Here is a 7905-nt window from a genome sequence, read left to right as displayed (position 1 = left end):
CAAACTGATTAACGCCCATGGAAAACTCGACTCCAAGCAGCTTTTATAAAATGAACAGATACTTCTGAAATTATAGGACGTATACCTCAACACCTCAGAAAGCTTTTGATGGCCAATCAATGGTTAAATACCATTCTATTTCCAGTTCTCGGAGCTATCTCATTAATATAATGGAATTGAGACGCCACAGCTTCAGGGCCTACATTCTCTATGATTCTAAGATTAATGTGTTGAACAGAACCCTTTAGAACAAGGCACACAGAGCAGGAACATACAGCAATTTATCAGCTCAATGGATAGATAATTAATTCAATTTAACATTTTTTTTTTTGGAATGCCTACTATGTGCGAGACACAGGGCTCATTGATCTAAACGATATAGAGAAATGTAAAACATAGTTATTCTATTCAAGATGATATTTATATAGCAGAGTGGGTTAGACCAAAAAGACAAATAAATTTATCTTTGGGTAACAAATACTAAAAGAACACTAAAATAAAATGTATTATAAAATTTTAAAGTAAGAAGTATGTTTGGAAGGTCAAGAAAAGTTTCAATCAGAAACTTACCTTTAGACAGAAGATTAGGATGTTTTTAAGTATTTGCATGAGAAGCATATGACATCTATTTTCTCATTTAATCCCAGAAATAACATTCTGAGGTACGTATGAAAATCTCCGTTTTACAAATGAGAAAACTAAAGTTCCAAGACTTTACTGAATTTCTCAAGTCCATGCATAGTCAATAAATAGAATCTGGGTTCAAATCCAAATGTGTCTAGTTCCCAAGGTTTAACCAGGTCAACAAAAATGGCTTTAAAAACACAGAAAGTTGAGACAAGCAGAACTGGGGTCAGATTTCCTCAGATGTGAAGGATTAAAGCCCAAAGATCATAGGGATGTTGATAGACTATAAGTAACACATACAAGCGTAGTAGGAAAGAATATTAGAGAGCTCAAGAAGGAAAGAGAGTTTGAAAGCCATTTTGCATCTTTTCAGTGAAAAAATGCAAAGCCACTGAAGACTTTTCAAAAAGGGAGTCAAATAACCAGAGCTATTATTCTAAAAGATTGTCTAGACATCCGTCTATAGAAGAGATTACATATTGAACAACGATGATGAACATCCATTAAGAGCACACCCCCCCAAAGAGAGGCTAGTTGTTAGTCCATTTGAGCCATTCACGTACAAATGTTCATTTCTAAAGTTCAAAATAAATATCTGGGCATGAGGCAGAGGTTTGGAAATCATCAGAAAGTCATTTAAAACAAGGCATGGGGTGGGATCATCTAGGCAGATGGTAGATGAGGACGGAGGACAGTGCTCTGGGGAGCCTCCCATTGAGAGGTTTTTCTTGGGATATCCTACCTCTGTTCATCAGACACCTGCTACTGTGTGGGCTCTCTCACCTTACCTTAGACCTGAGCCAAAGTTAGCAATGGAAGCTTAATTTTAAAACATTAGATAACCCTGTACTGCAATATCTACTCTACAAGGTGTTGGAATGGATCAGTCAGGAAGTGACCCTGCAAAGCCATCACAGCTATGCAACATCTTTTTCATCTACCAATTCTACCTGGATTTCAGCAAGAGAGACGCAGAGAAAAGGGGCTAGTATCTCATTTGGTTTACACCTCCTGCACATGTAACTCAATCTTTAAAGCCTCCGCTTTTTTATTTCTTGCTTATTTTATCCTTTCAATCCACGTTCAAACAAAAATATAGTGATATGTTCTTATTTTAACTCCCTTCCGAAGTGACCTTCAAAGGCTGGAGATCTGACAGTAAAGTTTCTTTTCTTGGGGTCTTGGTAAAGGAGGATGAAAATGCTGACTTGTCAACTAAAGAGCACTGGATGGTTACAAATGAATGCAGCCCCTCTCCGGGGAGGAGGCTGTATCCAGGCAGAGGCTGGCTGCGCTACAGCGTTGCACAGAAGTGAGTGATGCACTGCAGATAAAATGCAAATCAACCTGTGTTCTGGGCAGCGAGCCCGTTCAAGGAAGAAACCATGTTCTTTACTGGAAGCACACCAGCCTCCTTGTCTGCATTCCTCAACTGCCTGTCATTTCTTCAAAAAAAAATTACCAAATAAAGGACTAGCCTCAGGGAAGAAGCTGCTGTCCTAAAGAGGAGGACTTCGACCTTTCCAAGCAGCTATCACATTCCATTTTCTGAAGACAGAATCAGCAACAAGGATTTAGACATGAAGGGGAATTTTTGTTTCTTACTGATTCATTTCAAAGGATGTTTATAAAACATTGCAAGTAAATCTGCCTGGGAACATTCATGTCTATTTTCTAGCATTTGGAATGTTGATTGTAGCTTTAAAAGTGACAATTTTGTAATAACGAAGACCTCAAAGACAGAAAAGATTTTAGAGCACATTTTGTCTAGGGACATAATCTATCCCCTAGCAGGAAATTTCCTACGCAACATTCCGGTAGGAATTTTCCTCTGCAATGTTCCTGGAAAATTCTGCTTTGTCTGGGGACAGGAAGCCCACCCACACCCAGTGTAAGATAGCTCATCTACTTGATTCAAAGTTCTAAGTAACAGAGCTTTCCTTCTGATAGGAAACCAAAATATACATTACCTATCTTTCCCCTACCTGCCCCTCTGTTGACTCCTACCTGCTCTTCTATGTGAGTTTTCACATATTCCAAGAATTCCAAGACTATTCCATGGCATCCATAGCTGCACATGTGTCATATGAAGGATAGGCCTGCAGTGAAACTGACCAGTCCAGTGCCCCGCCCCAGTATTGCAAGTGTGCAATAAACATTAGCCTCTCTTTGATAATAACCTCTGAAATTTGGGTAGAACTTTACAATTTCAATGGACTTTTACATACTTTACATACCCTCTTAATTATCTCCACAAAGTGAGGAGGAGAGTGTTAGGGTCTACACTCCTCAATTGAGCATATTTTGTCCATTCGATAAATATCTGTCAATCACATGCCTGACATGTGCCCTGCTCTGTTCTAGGCATTCAAATTGACACTAAAAGAACAAGACATCTGCTCCAGTACATGCAGCTTCTAAGGGGGAGATTCAGGACCCTCCCATGCAGACCTTCAAATCCCAAACCTCATGATCTTTCTATCATATGTTACCATGTCTCTCCAGAGAGAGAGATAGACAGGGCTTCATGGTCCTGGGCAGTGGGAATTTAGTGGGAGACAAGCAACTCCACTTATTGGTGCAAACCATCCAGTCTGCTTTTTAGTGGCTCACTCTTAAATAGGCATTTACAATCAATAATGACTGTATTACAGAAATGACAAAAAGCAACAGGAAAGACACAGAAATAATACAGGGAGAAGAAAGTTTTAAAATCCACATTAATACCCTCAAAGAGATAAAAGATATTACATCCATAAAGCAAAAAGAAGCTGCTCCAAGAAAGATTAAGAGAATAGCCAGAAAGAGATGTTAAGAATTAAAAATGAAAAAAAAAAGTAAACTTGTATGGATCAGAAAGTAGAACCAAAATACAAAGAGATAGAAAATGGAGAGAAAAGATGAAAATAGGACCACTTTTCCAGAATGTCCAATGTACATACATAGGAGTCACAGAAAAAGAGGACACAGAAAATAGAAGGTAAGAAATTATCCATGAGATAGCTTGACGAAGTTTCTCAGAATTGTAGGACGTGAGTTTCCAGATTGTAAGAGCATACTTCGTACTTGGTACAATGGACGAAAATAGACCCACAGCAGCATTCTTGAAAAATTTTAGGAGACTAGAGATTAAGAAAAGAGTCTGAAACTTCCAGAGAGAAAACTAGTTTCCTGCCAAGGATCAAGAATCACATGATGTCCGATTACCCAAACGCAGCAATGGAAGTCAGAAGACCAGGGAACGATGCTTTCAAAGAGAAATCAGTTTAATACAGAAATTTATTCAATCAACTTTCAATCAAGTAAAAGGGCAGGAGAAAAAGACATTCTCAAATAATCATCATATCAAACAAAAATGTTTTTAAAAGATACAAGATCATATCAAACAAAAATGTTTTTAAAAGATACAAGATAGAAAGTAGAGTGTTCAGCATGGCAGCTGTGCGTGTCAGTGGAAAAGGGGAGGTAGTCCACATCGGAGCACGTCAAAAATAAATAAATAAATAAAAACCTCTGGGATGTATTTTTTTAAATATTGAAAAATACCTAATGAGTCTGGACATACTGAGAGAGTTGTACCATTGAAAGAGAATTTGGATACAACCTAACGATCAGTATATAGAAACTAAATCAAATGGGGAAAGGACAACTGTTAACTCCAGAGAGAACAAAAAAAAAATATATGTTGATGAGAAAGGGAAAGCAACTATGGGATACACAGAGGGAGGACTCGGCTATAACGTATCTTTACAATGGAATCTGTATGTAAACAAACTGTCAAGGTGATTCTGAGGTCATCTAAATTGAGACGCATGGATCTAACCAAAGTTACAGTACCAATAGCAGAGAGGGTGATGGGTTGTTTGCAGGTGCGTGAGGAGGATGAGCGGGGAGAAATTCACTAACTAATGCTTAAACCAGGCATTACTAAAATTCAAGAAATGCAGTCTAAGCATGATATTTAGAGACATGGAAGCAGAGATGGGTGAGCGAGCAGGGGATGGCTGCTGTAAGTTTTATCTGTGAGTCTGTATCAGACAACTGAGCCTTAAACAATGATCATATTTCAACTGACAAAACTAAAAACAAAATGATAAAAGGAGCACTGAGTTGCTTAGTCCGACTGCCCTGATGTACTCAGGCCCACTGAAATTAAGGATGTTTTCTCTCTGTGAATTATATAAAGAGTACCTGATCCTTAAAACAGACCTTGCTTATAGACATCAAAGATGTGTAAGTTACTTGTACACATCTTACGTCAAAAATCACTCATACATCATAAACCATGGACCTTTTTTTTAAACATTTTTTATTGAGTTATAGTCATTTTACAATGTTGTGTCAAATTCCAGGGTAGAGCACAATTTTTCAGTTATATATGAACATACATATATTCATTGTCACATTTTTTTTTCGCTGTGAGCCACCACAAGGTCTTGTATGTATTTCCCTGTGCTACACAGTATAATCTTGTTTATCTATTCTATATATGCCTGTCAGTATCTACAAATTTTGAAATCCCAGTCTTTCCCTTCCCACCCCCCACCCCCTTGGCAACCACAAGTTTATATTTTATGTCTGTATGTCTGTTTCTGTTTTGTATTTATGTTCTTTTTTTTTTTTAAATTCCACATATGAGCAATCTCATATGGTATCTTTCTTTCTCTTTCTGGCTTTCTTCACTTAGAATGACATTCTCCAGGAACATCCATGTTGCTGCAAATGGCGTTATGTTGTTGGTCTTTATGGCTGAGTAGTATTCCATTGTATAAATATACCACAGCTTCTTTATCCAGTCACCTGTTGATGGACATTTAGGCTGTTTCCATGTCTTGGCTGTTGTAAATAGTACTGCTATGAACATTGGGGTGCAGGTGTCATCCTGAAGTAGGGTTCCTTCTGGATACATGCCCAGGAGTGGGATTCCTGGGTCATATGGTAAGTCTATTCCTAGTCTTTTAAGGAATCTCCATACTGTTTTCCACAGTGGCTGCACCAAATTGCATCCCCACCAGCAGTGAAGGAGGGTTCCTTTTTATCCACAGCCTCTCCAGCATTTGTCATTTGTGGAGTTTTGAATGATGGCCATTCTGGCTGGTGTGAGGTGATACCTCATTGTAGTTTTGATTGCATTTTTCTGATAATTAGTGATATTGAGCATTTTTTCACGTGCCTATTGATCATCTGTATTTCTTCCTTGGAGAATTGCTTGTTTATGTCTTCTGCCCATTTTTGGATTGGGTTGTTTCTTTCTTATTAAGTCGTATGAGCTGCTTATATATTCTGGAGATCAAGCCTTTGTCAGTTTCATCATTTGCAAACATTTTCTCCCATTCCATAGGTTGTCTTTTTGTTTTACTTATGGTTTCCTTTGCTGTGTAGAAGCTTGTAAGTTTTGTTAGGTCCCGTTTGTTTATTCTTGCTTTTATTTCTATTGCTTGTGTAGACTGCCCTAGGAGAACATTTTTGAGATGTATGTCAGGTAATGTTTTGCCTATGTTTTCTTCTAGGAGGTTTATTCTCTCTTGTCTTATATTTAAGTCTTTGATCCATTTTGAGTTTATTTTTGTGTATGGTGTAAGGGAGTGTTCTAGCTTCATTGTTTTACATGCTGCTGTCCAGTTTTCCCAACACCATTTGCTGAAGAGACTGTCTTTATTCCATTGTATATTTTTGCCTCCTTTGTCAAAGATTAGTTGACCAAAAGTTTGTGGGTTCATTTCTGGACTCTCTATTCTGTTCCATTGGTCTATATGTCTGTTTTTGTACCAAGACCATGCTGTCTTGATGACTGTAGCTCTATAGTATTGCCTGAAGTCTGGGAGAGTTATTCCTCCAGCCTCTTTCTTTTTCTTAAGTAATGCTCTGGCAATTCTAGGTCTTTTGTGGTTCCATATAAATTTTATTATGATTTGTTCTAGTTCTGTGAAATATGTCCTGGGTAGTTTGATAGGGATTGCTTTAAATCTGTAGATTGCCTTGGGCAGTGTGACCATTTTAACAATATTGATTCTTCCAATCCAAGAGCATGGGATATCTTTCCATTTTTTAAAGTCTTCTTTAATTTCCTTCACCAATGGTTTATAGTTTTTTGTGTATAAGTCTTTCACTTCCTTTGTTAGATTTATTCCTAGGTATTTTATTACTTTGGGTGCTATTTTAAAGGGGATTGTTTCTTTACTTTCTTTTTCTGTTGATTCATCGTTAGTGTAAAGAAATGCAACTGATTTTTGAACGTTAATCTTGTAACCTGCTACCTTGCTGAATTCTTCGATTAGCTCTAATAGTTTTTGTGTGGACCTTTTAGGGTTTTCTATATATAGTAACATGTCGTCAGCATATAGTGACACTTATACCTCTATAAACCATGGATCTTACATTGCAAAATATTGAATTAAAAATTGGCATTACACTTTGTTATCCTACAGATGAAGTTTGTAATTGAACTCCAACATATAGGGAAAATCATGACCCAATGACTTGTCTCTGAGCATGGTATGAGGTGGCATATTATATATATGTGGGATTAAATGAAATTAAAGAGATTATGTGTGTATGTATATATATATATATACACACACACAGTGTATTTTATATAAATATGTATTTTTTTCTAATTTAGTCCTTATAACAATCTTAGAAAAAAAGTGGTTATCTCTGGTTTAGAAATGAGGAAATCCTGGCATCAGGAAGCAGTGAAAATGTTTAACATCACACAGCTGGTGGCTGCAACTTTAAAGGCCCTCTGTTAAACTAGATTTAGTTTGTAATTATTTGTAGTCAGATTGTAGTCAGCTAGTCAGATTGTGCGGCATCTGCAGACAATTACAAAAGGCAGGGGACACATTCTTTCTGTTTTGATGCAAGGAGCTCAGTAAGTTAAAACAAGCAAGCGGCTCTGTAATTTTCTCTGTAAGCTTTAACAAAACAAAATAATTTACTAAGCACCAAAATGTCACAGGCAGTTTACTAGCCAGTGGAGATATCTTCTTTCTCTAAAAAATCAGGCCGAACGCTAGACAAACGAATGAGTGAAAATCTAATTCCTCGACTTTATTGTCTTAGAATTGTTTCAGGTTGCTCCTGGCAGTGCGAACACAGGCTTCCCCACACTCAGTAGGAAGGCCCTCCAGGGCCCAGCTTGGTTCTGTTAACGTGCAGGCTTGACTCTAAATAATGCACCAGGGTCAGGAAGCAGCCTCGGTTACAATAATTGACTTCAGGGGACCGAGGAGATTGTGCAGATTTTCACACCAACAACATGAGTTTTTTTTTCAA

Source organism: Camelus bactrianus, chromosome 31 (genome assembly GCF_048773025.1).
Source record: "Camelus bactrianus isolate YW-2024 breed Bactrian camel chromosome 31, ASM4877302v1, whole genome shotgun sequence".
In the NCBI taxonomy this organism is placed as follows: Eukaryota; Metazoa; Chordata; class Mammalia; order Artiodactyla; family Camelidae; genus Camelus; species Camelus bactrianus.
The sequence above is the reverse complement of the archived record's forward strand: the minus strand, read 5'-3'. Positions refer to the sequence as shown.